The sequence below is a fragment of the Sesamum indicum genome, unplaced genomic scaffold (genome assembly GCF_000512975.1).
Source record: "Sesamum indicum cultivar Zhongzhi No. 13 unplaced genomic scaffold, S_indicum_v1.0 scaffold00204, whole genome shotgun sequence".
NCBI lineage: Eukaryota > Viridiplantae > Streptophyta > Magnoliopsida > Lamiales > Pedaliaceae > Sesamum > Sesamum indicum.
The window spans coordinates 124,197-142,798 of NW_011628098.1; the positions used below are offsets into that span (position 1 = coordinate 124,197).

The 18,602-nt window shown below is 23.8% G+C and overlaps 2 long non-coding RNA genes across 8 annotated transcripts in view; both read left to right on the forward strand.

Moving 5' to 3' along the window:
• Nucleotides 1-3,424, forward strand: part of LOC105179770 — a 5,077-nt gene extending 1,653 nt beyond the window's left edge. The window contains exons 4-6 of one of the 2 annotated variants that reach the window (XR_849376.2): nucleotides 1,799-1,883; nucleotides 2,446-2,679; nucleotides 2,773-3,424. This is a non-coding gene — a long non-coding RNA (uncharacterized LOC105179770). Of the gene's footprint in view, nucleotides 1-1,798; nucleotides 1,884-2,445 lie in introns of both variants that reach the window. The other variant, XR_849375.2, reaches the window with a different exon arrangement.
• A 50-nt stretch (nucleotides 3,425-3,474) lies between these two features.
• Nucleotides 3,475-7,575, forward strand: LOC105179771. 6 transcript variants are annotated; one of them, XR_002286388.1, is made up of 9 exons: nucleotides 3,475-3,735; nucleotides 4,013-4,157; nucleotides 4,813-4,878; nucleotides 5,061-5,168; nucleotides 5,609-5,903; nucleotides 6,139-6,553; nucleotides 6,807-6,971; nucleotides 7,120-7,237; nucleotides 7,388-7,575. It is a non-coding gene; the product is annotated as an uncharacterized LOC105179771 (long non-coding RNA). The 6 variants fall into 6 exon arrangements; XR_002286390.1 differs by having other exon boundaries at nucleotides 7,120-7,211; XR_002286387.1 differs by having other exon boundaries at nucleotides 6,807-7,237.
• The last annotated feature ends 11,027 nt before the right edge of the window (nucleotides 7,576-18,602 follow it).

Genomic DNA, 18,602 nt, shown 5'->3' on the forward strand with positions numbered 1-18,602 from the left:
ATTCATTGTGACAATAGTCTTAGATTAGTCAGGGAATTAATTTGTTGGAATGTGGATGTGTGGACACTGAAAATTATTATTTGGGGGTTGACAATTTTTAATGAACACTGAAACTTGTGAAGGAAGTTAGTGTGTCTTGAGAAATATGCGAATTATCCTGTGGTAGCACTTGAATTTTCTTATTGTTGTCTTGTCTTATCCCTTAGATTAATAGGAATTTTTGGTATAAGTCGAGATAAGTAGGTGAAACTAGCACTAGTGGCATATTAAAAAAAAAAATTGTGTGAAGTGTGTTCCATTGACCGCATCAAATAAGCAATGTTCAAGAATCAGCACAAGAGCCTTTGTGTGAGCTTTTGGGCCAAAGCACTTTCATCTAAATAGTGCTCCTACATTACTTTTGATTGAGGGCATCAAACTTAGTGTGTCCATTCTAGAACTTGCTTGTGTAATACATTTTGAGTTCACATTCTTGTAAGATTTGTGCATGAAAGTGATAAGGGCAGTTAGGAATACCCCATTGACCACAAAAGAGCCTACCTTGAATTCACCCATAGCAACACTCATTTGAGCCTTGCCACACCTGTCCTAAACCCCATTACAACCCATGGAAAGACCCTTTGATTCATGTATTAATTTTCATTTCGTTGGTGGAGGAGATTTGATTCACAAGCAAGCCTATGGTAATGACATTCTATGCATTGATTTGAGTGGAACCCAAATTCTTAAACACTTTATGAGTGATTAGAGTGATACCCTTGTGAGAGTGCTGAGACTTGTTTCATTCTATTTTGATGAAGTCAATGGGATACTTGTGTGTTGAATGTTGTGCTGCAAGTGCTTTTGTCAATATTGCTGGCTCTTCTTATACTATTAAGTCATATTAGTGTAGGGGATATACTTGAATGACATGAAAGAAAATTTGAGGATTGCTACTTGGATAATTCGTGTAATTGGATTGAGACATGCTTGAGGACAGTCATGGTTCCGGTGTGGGGGAATCTGATAAGATATATTTTAAAACTCTTATGCATGCTTATTTCGAGTGATTAAGAAAGAATTTATTGCATACTTTAATGATGTTAAGTTACCCCATTTTCCTGGAGGATGGGAGTGGGAGTGGGAGTGGGAGTGTAAGGTAGGTTACAGTTTTTTACACGTTACAGTTGGAAGTTATAGCAGTGAGATTTAACTCTTTATTTTTGTTCTTAATAATTATTTCACCAATGGGATCAAGAGAAGCCTTTACGTATCAAATACTACTTTACACTTCTTTTCTTTTATTGTTCATATCTTCTCTTTTCAGTTTCGTTTTATTTAAAATACTACTTTACACTTCTTTTCTTTTATTGTTCATATCTTCTCTTTTCAGTTTCGTTTTATTTAAAAATCTGTTTGATTATAGTCTATGGTTTTAGTTTAGAATATGCTAACTAATATTTTTATTATAATTAGTAAAGATATTAATTTCATATACATTTACATGCTTACAATATGTAAGTTATTTTATTTATTTCATATTAATGATTCAATGAGATGAAAATGAAGTATAAATGTATGAGGATAGAAATCGAATGTTCAGTCCTGATCTTGAGTTAAAACTTCATGCTGTATTGCTTGAGATGAAGTTTCACTGATCTGCAGTTGGTTCCTTCTATAGATCCTTATGCATAGTTGGTAGATTCTGAAACAAAGAGAGCTTATGAACATGAGCAGGGAATATTTTCATGTGTCACTTGTGGGTTTTTTTGTTTTGCTTGTGTTGCTATTGAAGCAGCTGCTCATTATCTATTGTTAGCCAGTTGCTAAGAATTGGGGTGCTGGTGATGATGACTACAATCACATCAGACATCCAAAGTCTCCCAACAGAAACCTTGGTTCAGGTATTTTCTCCTTCTTTTTCATGGTCTATTGAAAATTTATCATTTTATAGGCATTACTTTTCTCGTAACATATTGGCTACTAATTCAAAGTTCATATTTCAATGAAAATTTGTGTGGGCAAATGCAGTAGTGCTAAAACAATAGCGTAAGGATCAGGTTTACTCATGTAACGAGCATTAACTACTCTTCTACTTGTCATATTCTATGCCTGATGTATGTCCATATGCATCCATATGCTGAAAATGATGTGTTGGCTATGCGACCATTTACCATCCATGAGACTTCACAGCTCCAAAGTTTGTGGTGTGAATAATTAAATGACTCATGTTTTGCATAAAATATGAGATTAGTTAGAAATGGAAAGGGCAAGAAAGTATAATTATACATTCTCTTTGCAGAATATTAGTATTAGGTACGCCTAGTTTGCTTATGGTGATTTTATGGTACAACATTCAATTTTGAATGTAGTGCATGAGAATTCTAGTGTTCTTATTGTTAAATCCATTTATGTTGAAAATATGGCTACGACTTGTGATTTGAACTTTCATGTGATCATTTGCAGGGCTGGTAAGAAAGAAACATGTAACATACGTGGTTCAGATTCGATCTCTGTGGCAAAGCATGTGTGTTGGGTCAAGACCCGATATGATTCTTCATCTGATTCAAGCACTGAGCCAAAGAAAGTCAGAGGTATCATGCAGTTGCTGTAGGCCAAGCCCATGTTCCACTATCTCTGACTGCTGTGAGTGCTGAGACTGTAGCTTCCCCTGTGGTCCATGTGATCATGGCAGCAGTGGTAAGACAAAATGGAAGTTTCTGTAAGTGTTCGACAATTAAGTTACAAAATGATTGAAATAAAAAGCATGACATCGAAAATGCCAACATCCAGAGGCCATAGGTGATCCTACTGCAATTGTAAGCTGAGAAGGAAATGGAAAAATCTAAGATGTAAAATCCGCTATTACATTCAGAGAACGCATCTAAGTCTGGAAAGCCGAATATGAAAGGGCTATCCATTGACAAAGTTGTTCACCCCAGGACAAGTCTGGCATCATATTACAGCATTTTACAGTGGGTAAGCCAGGTAAGTATTATGTGTTGTCTGTTTATTGTGATTTTGTTGTGATTGGTAAAGACATTCATGCACATGGTTCATGGCTATACAGAGCCCTGAATGTTAGTGTTTGCATGTTGATCAAAGACTTTTATCATCATCGTAAACTCACTTAAGTATTTCAGGCCTGAGGTGAAAGCAGTCAATGGAGAGGTTCTGTGAACATTTGTGTACCATGAAATTTTGGCAAGTATTTTGGACCCTTGCTCTTTTGCGACATTATAGTTGCAATTTTTGTTGTGTTAGTACCCATCATGTTCTTATATTTTTAGATTGGATTCTTAGAATACTGCAAAAAGCATGGTTTCACAAGCTGTTATATATGATCTTGCCCTTCTATGAAAGGGGAAGATTACATTTGTATTGCCACCCAGAAATTCAGAAGACACCAAACTCGCTTGAACTTAGGGAGTGGTAAGTTTGATGATTGTTTGATCATGAGACTATAGTATAGATTGCGTGAGGTAGTTTGTCCCACTATTTTACTTGAATTATCGCCTTGGTTTCAGTTACTTGTCCATGCTAAGAAAAGCTGCAAGGTAAAATATTGCAGTTGACCTTACTAATCTCTATGACCATTTCTTTGTGTCCACCAGTGAATGTAAAGTAAAGGTAACTGCAACTTGGTTACCATACTTTTATCGAGATTATTGGCCTGGTGTTGCAGAGGTGTATCAACTACAACAAGAAGAAAGGCATTCTGGCCATGCATCAAAGGATCTACGGTTAATGAACAAAGTAATTTCGCTATCAAATTCGAAAAGTTTGCTTGTCCTTTTCAGTGTTGTAAGCAGGGATCATTTTATTTTAGCATCTATCAATTTTGATATTCTTGTTATTGTCCTACTCTATCACAATTTTAAGTGCATTAGCTTAATATACAATTTTTAGTTTATTATGTTGTGCCCTATGCCTTTATTTCATTCTTTGTGCGACTCTCGTCCTTACACATATGAAGTAGAATTGTGGCTGCTGCTCCCATTTTTTGGTTCTCAAACTTACTTTGTTTATGTAGCTCAGTGGAAAATATTTCGCTTGAAGTTACGCTTCATCATGGTGCACATACAGCATGCCTGCATGCATTGCTGCGGTTGCATTCTGATGGTTGCTGGAAATCCTTGGGTTTGCAAACAATGCGAAAATTTTCAGCTGTCTGACAAGTAAGGATTCTCCTGACTTCTAGTTTTCATAGTAAATCCTCTCCATGTGTATTTCATTTTCCTAAATAGTATTCTATTTCAGGTTTTGGTGATTTAGTGGTGCTATTGAACTTTCATGTTATTGGTAGAAGAAAGAAAAAAAGAGAAGGAATGCTGGGGTTTTGGTGCTTTAACCCTTGTTTCTTCTTTCTTAACCAACCTTCTCTTTCTTCATGGTTGGAGACAGGGGCACGGGAGGAAATAATATTGCTGATTTAAGTGTAATAAACAACAATTGACTGACAGAAGCGGAATAAGTTGGTTTACATATACCATGTGATATAATTTCATGTATCCTTGAGAAAATCTTTTTTCTTGCATTGCTTGTGCACCATAATAAGCTGCTCATAATTAATGTTTCTGCTAGATTTCTCTTTGCTTCTAGTATAATTACTGCTCTTAAGAATGAAAAGAGAAGTGTTAAACAGTGCCTTCAATAGTTTTTGCATATGATATGATTTGGGTGCAGCGACTGGCCACAATTGTTATGTTTGAATACTTTCTGTCGTTTTGTTATTTTTTAGACTTTGTTGCTTGAAAATTACGTTTATGAAACTCTGCCAAGTTAGCAGATCAAAAGTTGATGCATATACTCGTGTTCCATTCTCTATCACAGGGAATTAAAACAGCTGCTGAACTGAGGAGGGAACAAAACCTAACAGTGCCTGTCAAACATCACACAGTGAGAACGTGTTATAGCTCTTTTTCATTCCTAGTCCAACCTTAAGTAAGAAAAAGCTAGATTCTTAAATGAAGAGAGATTCTAAACATGAGCAGGGACTATTTTCATGTGTCACTTGTGGGATTTTGTGTTTTGTCTTGTGTTGCTATTTAAGCAGCTGCTCACTATCTATTGTTAGCCAGTTGCAGCACATTTAATTATTGGGGTGCTGGTGATGATGGCCACAATCACATCAGAGATGCAAAGTCTCCCAAGAGATGCAAAGTCTCCCAACACAAACTTTGGTTAAAGTATTTTCTCCTCCTTGTACTCAGAAAATGGTCTATTGAAAATTTATAATTTTATAGGCATTCCCTTTCTCGTAACATATTGGCTACTTTTCCTAAACTAATTCAAAGTTCATATTTCTATGAAAATTTGCTTGGGCATATGCAGTAGTGCTAAAACAATAGTGTAAGTTTGTGGTGTGAGTAATTAAATGACTCTTGTTTTGCATACAATATGGAAATAGTTAGAAATGGAAAGGGCAAGAAAGTTTATTATACATTGTTTTTGCAAAATAGTAGTATTATGTATGCCTAGTTTGCTGATGGTGATTTTCTGGTGCAACAACATTCACTTTTGGATGTAGTGCATGAGAACTTGTAGTGCTATTTTTTTTTTTTTAATCTATTTATGTTGAAAATATGGCAGTGACTTATGGTTTGTACTTTGATATGATCATTTGCAGGTCTGGTAAGAAAGAAACAAGGTCCTTCTGATATGCCAATGATATGCAATTATGCGCGGATCAGATTCAATCTATGTGCCAAAGTATGTGTGCTGGGTCAGAACCTCGAATCTGATTCTTCATCTGATCAAGCACTGAGCCAAAGAAAGTGAGTTATCACGCTATTGCTGCTGGCCAAGTCCATGTTCCACTTTCTATGAGTGCTGAGACTGTAGCATCCCTGTGATCCATGTGATCACGGCAGCAGTGGCAAGACATTCCTAAGGTTGAGACTTTTGCTTGAGGACAATATAAGGTAGTACTGTTAGTTAAAACATGTTGAACCAGAGGGCACCAATTGCTTACCCTTATCTTTTGTTGTACTATTAAAGTACTTTGTTTTTATTTGCTTTTCCTAGTTTAGCGAGAACGATTGCTGGTAGAAACTGAGTTTTGTACATTGTTTGCTATAATAACATTAACCAAGACGTCATCAAAGTCAAATTTCCTTGTGGAAATATTTGTTAATCCTGCTTGTTCTCGTTTTGTAGGGAGTCAATCTTTTGGAGAAGTATGGCCTAAGCCCTGGTACATTGAAGGGAGAACAACACAAGGAAATAGGGGGATGAAAATGTTGGCAAAATCTTCGTTAGTGAGTTTGTGGTTTCTATGTTTGGTAGCTTACATTTAAGCATGCCAACTAGCAATTTTAGATATTATTGGCTTTTACTTGGTGGGGAATTTTCTTTTGCCATGAATTTTTGAGTTGAACCTTGTGGATACACTCCTTGACCTAGAGAATTTGATCACTTCAGCTCTAAAAAAGGTCTTGTCATCTGGGTATCTATTATGCATTTGTGCTGCTGACAAAGAATGCATTAATTTTCTCTGTGATTCTGTAGACTTTGGGAGCATGGATGACATTTCTGAGTAGAGCTTTTGGTTTGCAGTCCATCCAAAATTGAGGTTAGTAAATCTTTTTTGTTAATCTGGAAGTTGGCTTACCAACATTGTTTTCATCCCAAACATTGAGGTGTAGTTAAGCTTAACTGCTCAACTTCTATGCAGAAAGAGATATTGTATGAGATTACAGCAAAATGATGAAACTGTTATTGTTCCTCTTTATCAGCAGAAGATGATTATGTAGATGTTAAAACTTATCTAGCATTGATTGTGTTGTTTCTTTCAATTGAGAGTTCATGGGCTGTGTTTCGGGCAGTCTTAGGTGGCTCCTTCCAGCCTGGAGAGTTCAAGGGATGAAGGTGGATTCCTACTTGGAAGTCTCTTCCAAACAGTGATAAGTCAGTATTGGGAGTTCTCGAAAAAGTGACTTGCCTTGTTTCTCATAATTGGAATGACGTCTGAAAAATAGATGCCTCTTGTGGTATACACTATGCTCTTCCGTGCTTGTACTCAGCTTGAAGTTCTTCGATTGTACCACTTTCTGACAAGGCCTCGTAGCCACATAATAAGATTTGACGGGAAATGAAAACAGTTGCTGATTTTACCACTTTATGATGACGGCCTTGTAGGAACATAATAAGACATGACAGGGAATGAAAACAGTTGCTGAACTGAGGAGGGTAATCTTCCAATGCCGATCAACACGGATTCACTTTACACGGTGAGAACATGGATTCACTTTACACGGTGAGAACATCCTATTATAGCTCCCTTTCATTCATCCTATTGTAGCTCTTTTTCATTCGTACTCCAACCTCAAGAAAGAAACAGAATAAACAAATTGATTTTTCATTTATTTGTGTTCATTTCTAACCATTCGTTTCTTTTTGCACACAGTCTATTGACAAGAAGCCAACGAAGTTCAATCCATTGGTCACAATACTTAAATTTATGTGATGCGCTTTTCATTGATAATTTTTTTATTGGTGATTTTATAATGTTTATTCTTTAATATGCTTTTTATTTGTGTGAACATTAAATGAAACACATATTGCTTCAACTTCTAACTTAACTCAATCACTTAAGTTTCCTATCTTAATTTTTTTGAAAAATGTATATATATATATTTTGTTTATTTTCTAAGTTACTTCTAGTTCAATGTTTATTTTATTCTTTTTATTTACCTTATTTGAATGTTGGTGATATTAATTATTTATAGGTTTTTTATTAGTTTTCATATTCAATATATAGGTTATAAAACTTATCATTATTTTAACTAATAATAATTTTTTATTATAGGGGCAATTAGTTATGAGGTTACGAAGGATTATATTTTAATTTGTATTTATAATTAAATTTTTATTATCAAAAGGTAGTGGATTTTTTATATAATTTGTACAAATATAAGTTTATAAATTCAAATTATTTTTTTATAGAATATTAAATTATTCATTTAATATATTAATAAAATTAATTACTAGATTATAAATTTAAATTAAAATTTTATTACACTACAAGTAACTAATTTTTATTTTCAAAAGGTAGAGGGGAAACAATATTTATGAGAATGTATTATTTATACTAATTTATTTTATTAACTTTTTTTTATTGATCTTTATATAATTTGCACCTCTTAATACCTAAAATAGTAAATTATTCAATTAAACTATTAATTTAAAATTAAAATATTACTTTTTTATTTTTAAATTTTTATTATCAAAAGTTAGAGGGGCATCAAAACATTCATTATGGAAATGAGTATATCAAAACTTCATTTTATAAATCAATAAAATGAGTTATTAGGTTACAAATTTAATTAAAATATTTCAAATCAATTCCTTTGAATATTTGGTTTCAGAAGAAAGTTTTATTACTAAAAAGTGGAGGGCCTTATATAATTTTTCTCTAACTTTATTTTATTAACTTTAATGAATCTGTAATAATTTACATTTTTAATAATTAAAATATTAAATTATTTACCTAATATAATTATTTGTTATGTTATCAATTTAAATTAAAAATTCTCGTACTTGTACAAATTATTTTAAATTTTTAAATTAATTAATTTAATAGTTTTTACTTGTAACTAAATTTTTATTCTAAATTTATGAGAATGAGATTGAATAATATGATTCTATATATTTTTGTATTATTTATATTTATTTAAATTTAAATTATTTTTTCAATTTTCTAATTGAATATGTATATTTAACACCACTTAATAATTAAAATATCAAGTAGTTTTATTAATATATTAAGAAGATTAGTTACTTTGTTATATATTTAAATTAAAAAATTATCATACTAGTTAATTAATTTAAATTTAAAATTGAAGGATTAAATTTTAATTTGTATTTATAACTAAATTTTTATTGTAAAAAAGTTTTATATAATTTATACAAATTTAAATTTATAAATTTAATTAAAAAATTATCAGATTTGTATAAGTTATTAAATTAAATTATTTATTATTATTGATAACTAAATATTTAATACCAAAATAGAGGGGGTGTTCGAAGCAATATTTATGAAAATCGATAATATAAACTCATTGGTTTTATTTATATTTACTAATTTAAATTTAAATTAATTTATTAGTTTCTTTTATTGAATCTGTATATAGAATTTAACCTAAATTCTAAATAATTAAAATATTAAATTATTTATTGAATATATTATAAAATTAGTAACCAGGCTATAAATTTTAAATTAACAAATTGTCATACTGAATAAATTTATTTTTTATTTTTAAAATTGGAAGATTAATTTTTGTTTTTTTATAAATTATTTTCAATTTCTAAATTAAAAAATTATTTTATCAAAAAGTAGAGGCTAAGTCAAAATAATATTTATGGGATTGCATACTATAACAACATATATATATTTTGGTGTTATTTTATTTAATATGCACATCTTATAAAATTAATTACTAGATTATAAATTTAAATTAAATAATCATCACACTTTTATAAACTGTTTTAAATTTTTATAATTAGAAGACTAATTTTTAGTTTTTATTAGCAAAAGATAGAGATATTTGTTTAATATTTTTTATTACACCTCTGAAATTATTGTTGAATATTATTGTTAATGTATTCACACTTTTTTAGAGCAGATTATTATTTTTTTTCTATATAGTCTTTTATTACGAAAAGGTAGAGGGTCAAAGCAATATTTATGGGAATTTATAATATCATCCTGTACCATTTTTATAATTTACAAATAATTTAAATTATATTAATTTTTTTTAAGTTGCACTTAATAATTAAAAAATACTAAATATGTAAATATAAATTACTTACTAGGTTATAATATGAATTACATTTAAATTCCTTGTATTACTTATATTTTAAATAATTTATTGGATCTATATATAATAAAAATTTAAATTAATTCATTGTATGGATTAATTTTTATTTAGGATAAAGAATATAAATTACTTACTAGGTTATAATATGAATTACATTTAAATTCCTTGTAATATTTTAAATAATTTATTGGATCTATATATAATAAAAATTTAAATTAATTCATTGTATGGATTAATTTTTATTTAGGATAAAGGGGGTGTCAAAGCTTTTCATTGAGAATGAATATATGATTACACTTAAATTAAATTGTTTTATTAACTTTTTTATTGAATCATATATATATTAAATTATTTATTTAATATATTCATTAGTTACTAGATTATAAATTTCATTAAAAAGTTTATCACACTTGTATAATTTCATTTAGAGAGTGTGTCAAAATAATTATTTACGTAAATGAACAATATAATTTTATATAATCTTTTATAATTTTATTGAATTCGTTTGTAGAATATTAAATTATTTATATAATATATTAATAAAATTAGTTACTAGATTATAAATTTAAGTTAAAAATTTATTACACTACAAGGAGATTTCAAACCAATTTACGTAAGAAAGATACTTTTGAACATTTGGTCTTGAAAGAAAGTTTTATTACTAAAAAGTGGAGGGCCTTATATAATTTTTCTATAACTTTATGTTATTAACTTTAATGAACCTGTAATAATTTACATTTTTTAATAATTAGAATATTAAATTATTTACCTAATATATCAATAATATTAGTTGTTATGTTATAAATTCAAATTAAAAAATTCTCATACTTGTACAAATTATTTTAAATTTTTAAAATTAATTAATTTGTTATTTTTATTTGTAACTAAATTTTATCTAAATTTATGAGAATGAATAATATGATACTGTATTTTTTTTATTGTATGCAATTTACACCTTTTTTATAATTTTATGTTATTAACTTTAATGAATCTGTAATAATTTACATGTCTTAATAATTAAAATATTAAATTATTTATCTAATATATCAATTACATTAGTTGTTAATAAATTTAAATTTAAAAATTCTAATACTTGGTTTTTAAATTTTTAGTATTAATTAATTTGTTATTTTTACTTGTAACTAAATTTTATTCGGAAATGAATAATATAATTTTGTATATTTTTTATTATTTTCTTATTGTATACAATTTACACTTCTAGTAATTGAATATTAAATTATTCAACAAAAATATGAATAGAAATTAGTGTAGGTTATAAATTAAATTAAAAAATTGTGAATATTAGATTTTAAAAATTATGAGGTTAATTTTTTATATTAATTAATAATTAAAATTTTATTATGAAATGATAGAGGGGGCATTATGGGATGAATAATGTGATTAGTGATATTTATAAATTTAAATTATTTTATTCATTGTCTTTTGTTGAATCTGTATATAATTTAGACATCTTGATAATTGAAATATCAAATTATTTATTTAATATATCAATAAAATTAAAAAATTATCACATTAGTATAATTTAGAAATCGATCATATGATCATATTTACACCTCTTAATAATTAAAATATTAAAAAATTCTAAATAAATTTTTATATCGATAGGTACATAATGTGACAAAATATTATTTATGAAAATAAGTAATATCATTTTATTTATTTATTTTTTTATAATTTATACATTCAAATTTAAATTATTTTATTTAATTTTTTTTTTGAATCTGTATATAACAATTATATGAAGGAGAGGATTTACTATGATATTAATACTATTACACTTTCAATAATTAAAATATTAAATTATTTACATAATATATTAATATTTTTTTATTTAAATTAAAAATTCATCATACTTGTACAAATTACCATTTAATAATTAAAATTTTATTTAAATTAAAAATTCATCATACTTGTACAAATTACCAATTAATAATTAAAATATTTATTTATTATATAGATATTTAAATTAAAAAGTTATCACACTATTATTCTAAATTTTAAATTTTTATTACCAGAGGGGTGTCAAAGTGATATTTATGAGAATGAATTATATGTTCTCATATTTTTGTATTATTTATACTAATTTAAATTTTAATACTTTTTCTATTGAATATGTATTAGTTACTTGAAGTGTAAATAAAAAATTATCAGAATTTTTTTTTTTGGAATTAGAATTTAATTTTTAAATTTTATTTATAACTAAATTTTTATTATCAAAAGGTGGAGGGATTGTCAAAGCAATATTATTTGAGTGAATAATATGACTTCATATATATATTTTTTTATAATTTATACTTTCATAAATTTTAAGTATTTTTTAGCTTTTACTAACTTTTTTTTATTGAAATTGTTATAGAAATTACACCTCTTAATAAAAACGCTAAATTATTTATTCAATAAATAATAAAATTAGTTATTAGGATATAAAAATCTAAATTGTAACATTATTATACTTGTGTAATAAAATTAATACATTATTTTTATATTTTTATTACAAAAAAGCAGATGATATTTATAGAATTGAATAATATGATTCTATATACTTTTGTATTATTTTTTTTAATTAAATTTAAATTACTTAGTTTTAATTGAATATGTATATAATTAACACCACTTAATAATTAAAATATTAAATTATTTTATTAATGTATTAAGAAAATTATTGGTTATATATTTAAATTAAAAAATTATCACACTAGCTAATTAATTTAAATTTTATCCCTCAATTTTAATTTGTATCAATAACTAAATTTTTATTCTCAAAAGGTAGTGGATTTTTATTAATTAAACAATTATTAGATTTTGATAAATTATTAAATTATATTATTTATTATTTATTTATATTTATAGTTATATATTTACTGCCAAAAAATAGAGGGGGTCTTCGAAGCAATTTATGAAAATCTATAATATAAACTTATAGGTTTTATTTATATTTACTAATTTAAATTTATGTTATTTAAATAATTTCTTTTCCTCTTAATAATTAAAATATTAAATTATTTATTAAATATATTATTAAAATTAGTAACTAGGCTATAAATTCAAATTAATAAATTATCATATTTGAATAAATTTAATTTCTAAAATTAGACCATTATTTTTTTAATTTTTGTATAAATTATTTTCAATTTATAAAATTAAAACATTATTTTAACAAAAAGTAGAAGCTATGTCAAAATAATATTTAAGGGATTGCATACTATGACGCCATATATTTTTTTGGTGTTATTTTATTTAATTTTTTATTGAACTTGTGTATAATTTGCACATCTTATAAAATTAGTTACTAGATTATAAATTTAAATTAAATAATGATCACATTTGTATAAATTATTTTAAATTTTTACATTTAGAAGATTAATTTTAATTTTTTAAATAACTAAATTTTTATTACCAAAAGGTAGAGTTGTCATATTTATGGGATTGTATAATAGTTATAATTGTTTAATATTTTTTTATTACACCACTGAAATTATTGTTAATGTATTCACACTTGTATATTTTTAGAGAAGATTAGTTTTTTTATTTCTTTATAGACTTTTATTACCAAAAGGTTGGGTCAAAGCAATATTTATGAGAATTTATAATATCATCCTATACTATTTTTATTATTTATATAATTAATTTGAATATATAATTAATTTGAATCATATGATAGAGGTTTTAAATTCATGGTCCCAAGATTATTGATCTTTATATAATTTGCACTTCTTAATAATTAAAATAATAAATTATCCAATTAAAGTATTAATTTTAAATTAAAATATTATTTTAAATTTTTATTATGAAAAGTTAGAGGGGCATCAAAACATTATTTACGGAAATGAATATAGCAAACTATTTATTTTATATATCAATAAAATGAGTTATTGGGTTATAAATTTAATTTAAATATTTATCATACTTATTTTAAAGTAAAGAATGAGATTTCAAATCAATTCTATAAAGAATTCGCCATATCGAATAAGAAAGTTACTTTTGAATATTTGGTTTTGAAAGAAAATTTTATTACTAAAAAGTGGAGGGCCTTAAATAAATTTTCTATAACTTTATTTTATTAACTATAATGAATCAATAGTTTATATTTTTTAATAATTAAAATATTAGATTATTTACCTATTATATCAATAATATTAGTTGTTATTTATAAATTTAAATTAAAAAATTCTCATACTTGTACTAATTATTTTAAACTTTTAAAATTAATTAATTTGTTATTTTTACTTCTAACTTATAAATTAATTAATTGTTAAATTTATTCTGTATATTTTTTTTATTATTTATACTAATTACTAATTTATATTGAATTACATTGGTATTAATAGTTATGAAGTAATAAATTTATATCTATTTTTACTATTAAAAGATTTGACATTTTATTTTTATTTATAACTGAATTTTTATTACTAATTATCAAGATTAATTTTTTATTTTTATTACCCGAACACGTCAAAGTAATATTTGAGTAATATGACGTTTATAATAATTTAAATTATAAACTATGTTATTAGCATTTCTTAATAATTAAATATTAAATTATTACTAATTTATAAATTTAAATTAAAAAATTATCACTGTATAAAGTAATTCAAAATTTTATTTCATTTATAACTAAATTTTAATTACCAAAAGGTAGACGGTGTCAAAACAATACTTATGAATGAATTATTGATCTCGTATATTTTTTAATAGTTTGTATTAATTTATATTTAAATTATCTTATTAATTTTTTTTATCAAATCTTTATATTAAATTACATATTTAATTGATATTATGAGGTAATAAATTAAATTAAAATTATACATATGATCATATTATCCATTTCAATTTGTACTTGGTAACTAAAAAATTAATCTTCTAATCAAAAAAATTTACAATAAATTATACTAATGTGATAATTTTTTGGTTTTATTGATATATTAAATTATTGATATTTCAATTATCAAGAGTCTAAATTATATACAGATTAAACAAAAGACAATGAATAAAATAATTTAAATTTATAAATAATAAAAAAGTATATGGGATCACTAATTAACCTTATAATTCTAAATTAATATTCACAATTTTTTAATTTAACCTATAACCTACACTAATTTTTACTAATATTTTTGTTAAATAATTTAATACTCTAGAAGTGTAAATTGTATACAATAAAAAATCATAAAAAGATTTACAAGATTATATTATTCATTCTCATAAATTTTCCTTTTCGAATAAAATTTAGTTACAAGTAAAAATAACAAATTAATTAATACTAAAAAATTTAAACAAAATTGTACAAGTACTAGAATTTTTTAATTTAAATTTATAACATAACAACTAATGTTATTGATATATTAGATAAATAATTTAATATTTTAATTATTAAGACATGTAAATTATTACAAATTCATTAAAGTTAATAAAATAAAGTTATAGAAAAGTTGTAAATTGTATACAATAAAAAAATACAGAATCATATTATTCATTCTCATAAATTTAGATAAAAATTTAGTTACAAGTAAAAATAATAAATTAATTAAATTTAAAAATTTAAAATAATTTGCAGAAGTATAAGACTTTTTTAATTTAAATTTATAACATAACAACTAATATTATTGATATATTAGGTAAATAATTTAATATTTTAAATTTATAACATAACAACTAATATTATTGATATATTAGGTAAATAATTTAATATTCTAATTATTAAAATATGTAATTATTACAAATTCATTAAAGTTAATAACATAAAGTTATAGAAATATTATATAAGGCCCTCCACTTTTTAGTAATAAAACTTTCTTTCAAAACCAAATATTCAAAAGTATAAGAATATAATTTTTTAACATAAATTTATAATCTAGTAATTAATGTTATTAATTTATTAAATAAATAATTTAATATTCTATAAACGAATTCAATAAAATTATAAAAGAATATATAAAATTATATTGTTCATTTACATAAATAATTATTTGACACCCTCTCTAAATGAAATTATACAAATGTGATAAATTTTTTAATGAAATTTATAATCTAGTAACTAATGAATATATTAAATAAATAATTAATATATATATATATATGATTCAATAAAAAAGTTGAAGTATAATCATATATTCATTCTCAATGAAAAGCTTTGACACCCCCTTTATCCTAAATAAAAAGTAATCCATACAATGAATTAATTTAAATTTTTATTATATACAGATCCAATAATAAAATACAAATAATACACGAAATATAAATGTAATTCATATTATAAAGTAATTTATATTTACATATTACTAATTTAGTATTTTTTAATTATTAAGAAGTGCAATTATAAAAAAAGAATTAATATAATTTATATAAATTCCCATAAATATTGCTTTTACCCTTTACCTTTTGGTAATAAAAGTCTATATAAAAAAAAGAAATAATCTGCTCTAAAAATATACAAGAGTGAATACATTAACAATAATTATTCAACAATAATTTCAGAGGTGTAATAAAAAATATTAAACAAATATAACTATTATTCAATCCCATAAATATAACAACTCAACCTTTTGCTAATAAAAATTAAAAATTAGTCTTCTAATTATAAAAATTTAAAACAATTTATAAAAATGTGATAATTATTTAATTTAAATTTATAACCTAGTAATTAATTTTATAAGATGTGCAAATTACATACAAATTAAATAAAATAACACAAAAAATATATATATGTTGTTATAGTATGCAATCCCATAAATATTACTCTGACATAGCTTCTACTTTTTGATAAAATAATTTTTAATCTTAGAAATTGAAAATAATTTATAAAAATAAAAAAAATAATCTTCTAATTTTAAAAATTAAAACAAAATTTATTCAAGTATGATAATTTATTAATTTAAATTTATAGCCTAGTCACTAATTTTAATAATATATTCAATAAATAATTAATAAAACTAATTATTGAGAGGTTAAATTCTATATACAGATTTGATAAAAGAAATTAATAAATTAATTTAAATTTAAATTAGTAAAATATAAATAAAACCTATGAATTTATATTATCGATTTTCTTAAATACTTCAAACACCCCCTCTATTTTGGTAAATATTTAGTTATCAATACTAACATACAATCTGATAATTTTTTAATTAAATGTATAAATTGAAATTTGTATAAATTATATAAAAAAAATTCCACTACCTTTTTTAATAAAAAATTAGTTATAAATACAAATTAAGATTTAATCCTTCAATTTTAAATTTAAATTAATTAACTAGTGTGATAATTTTTTAATTTAAATATATAACAAAGTAACTAATATTCTTAATATATTAATAAAATTACTTAATATTTTAATTATTAAGTGGTGTCAATTAGAAAATTAACAAAATAATTTAAATATAAATAATACAAAAATATACAGAATCATATTTATTCAATCCCATAAATATTATCTTCTTTTTTGTAATAAAATTTAAAAATTAATCTATTAATTTTAAAAATATAAAATAATTTATAATTTAAACTTTTATATCCTAGTAACTCATTTTATTATTTATTGAATAAATAATTTAATAATTAATTATTAAGAGGTGTAAGTTACTTAAAATTTAAATAAGTATAAATTATTAAAAAAATAATCACATTATTCATTCCCATAATGCCCCTTATCTTTTGATAATAAAATTTTAATTATAAATAATAAAAAAAAAATTAGCCTTATAATTTTAAAATCTTCAATAATATTCATAACTTTTTATTTTAATTAATAACTTACACTAATTTTTATTATTACTTTTGTTAAATAATTTAATATTCAATTACTAGAGGTGTAAATTGTATACAATAAAAAAAATAATACAAAAATATACAGGATCATATTATTGTTTTTCTTTCAAAACAAAATTTTGGTTACGAGTAAAAATAACAAATTAATTAATGTTAAAGATGTTTAATAGTTTAATTATTAAGACATGTAAATTATTACAGATTCATTGAAGTTAATAAAATAAAGTCATAGAGGTGCAAATTATATAAGATCAATAAAAAAAGTTAATAAAATAAATTAGTATAAATAATACATTCTCATAAATATTGTTTCCCCTCTACCTTTTGAAAACAAAAATTAGTTACTTGTAGTGTAATAAAATTTTAATTTAAATTTATAATCTAGTAACTAATTTTATTAATATATTAAATGAATAATTTAATATTCTATAAAAAATAATTTGAATTTATAAACTTATATTTGTACAAATTATATAAAAAATCCACTACCTTTTGATAATAAAAATTTAATTATAAATACAAATTAAAATTTAATCCTTCGTAACCTCATAACTAATTGCCCCTATAATAAAAAATTGTTATTAGTTAAAATAATGATAAGTTTTATAACCTATATATTGAATATGAAAACTAATAAAAAAATCTATAAACAACTAATATCACCAACATTCAAATAAGGTAAAAAAAAAGAATAAAATAGAAGTAACTTAGAAAATAAACAAATATATATATATATATATATATATTTCAAAAAAATTAAGATAGGAAACTTAAGTGGTTGAGTTAAGTTAGAAGTTGAAGCAATATGTGTTTCATTTAATGTTCACACAAATAAAAAGCATATTAAAGAATAAACATTATAAAATCACCAATAAAAGAATTATCAATGAAAAGCGAAAGCGATAAATTTAAGTATTGTGACCAATGGATTGAACTTCGTTGGCTTCTTGTCAATAGGCTGTGCGCAAAAAGAAACGAATGGTTAGAAATGAACACAAATAAATGAAAAATCAATTT